At 30.6% G+C, this 1,241-nt stretch overlaps 1 non-coding gene across 1 annotated transcript; it reads left to right on the top strand.

The window, feature by feature from the left end:
- The first annotated feature begins 1,015 nt into the window (after window positions 1-1,015).
- Trnas-gga lies at window positions 1,016-1,088 on the top strand. The gene has a single exon. It is a non-coding gene; the product is annotated as a tRNA-Ser (tRNA).
- The last annotated feature ends 153 nt before the right edge of the window (window positions 1,089-1,241 follow it).

Raw genomic sequence — 1,241 nt, 5'->3', positions numbered from 1 at the left:
TAAAATGCTCCAAAAACTTTCAAAATAAGGAAATGTTGATACGGCAGTTTGAAGCAAACACTGGTGTTGAAGTGTAAGGTGAACAATGTTTATTAACGAATGTGTGGTCTATATAAACGTTTCGACCCTTGATTTGGGTCTTTATCAATATAAATTCTACAATATAAAATTACAATTGTCACGTAGTAGTAAATAATACATAAATAAAAAAATGATAAAAACTTACAATAAGTAAATAGATGGAAAAACGTTAGTAAAAATGTGTGTCACAAACAGTAATGCTGTCACATCTTCATGGTATCTATTTGGTAACTGAGAGATGTGAAGTATACATAAATTTTAAATCAAATCAGAGTCAAAGTCACGTGCCAACGTGACATCAACGTGACATCGAGTAGATTACTTCAGTGATTTTTACATATTTGAGGATATACTTTGTCGAAAATAAGAAGTGGTTTTTGCTCTTGTTTTGAAATGGACGCCAACATTTTATTTACGACTAAATTTAGCAGAAGAATTCAGTTAAAACAAGTAAACTGTATAGCAAGAATTATTTATTCTTTTGTGTGCTTGAAGAACCGATATCACAGAAAATTTAGAGTTTACTCTCTTTTTGAAATAGATATTTATGTTTCATCATTATTTGACTTCAGAAATTGCATGAAATCAAGTTAATTGAACAGCAAGAATAGTGTGACCATATTCATGCCAAATTATAATCATCAATTTGTTTATCATTGTTTTGACATNAAGCAACAATCATTACATCAATATTAAATTTGTAGACGATTTGTATATGACGATATACTTATATACAATTATAATTCAGAAAAAGGGCAAATAGTTCCAAAAATATATAACTTTCAAACGTGACAAGCAGTTGGAACTAAAAACACGGATGTTGTTGTGCGAATATGTGATGGAAATATTATTTATTCATGTATATAAATGAAACATAATAACGTTTCGACCTTCCGTTTAGGTCTTTATCAAATTCTACAAATATAATATAGCAACCTCGGTGGCCTAACAGGGAAGGCGACGGCCTGGAAAGCCGGAGATTCCAGGTTCGATTCCTGGCTGAGGAGTTTTTTTCGCAATATTTTAAATCAATTAGGGGGGTATTCGGGGTCTATCATATATGAAATGCAAAACTAGCATTCTATATGAATTTATGAATTGAAATTTCAATTCGAAAAAACACGTGAAAAACGTGAATTTACTTATATGTGTACACACAT

This window comes from Pseudomyrmex gracilis, unplaced genomic scaffold (assembly GCF_002006095.1).
Source record: "Pseudomyrmex gracilis isolate BER0280 unplaced genomic scaffold, ASM200609v1 scaffold_397, whole genome shotgun sequence".
NCBI classification, from domain to species: domain Eukaryota; kingdom Metazoa; phylum Arthropoda; class Insecta; order Hymenoptera; family Formicidae; genus Pseudomyrmex; species Pseudomyrmex gracilis.
Note: the sequence above shows the minus strand (reverse complement) of the source record. Positions and strands in the feature narration are given on the sequence as shown.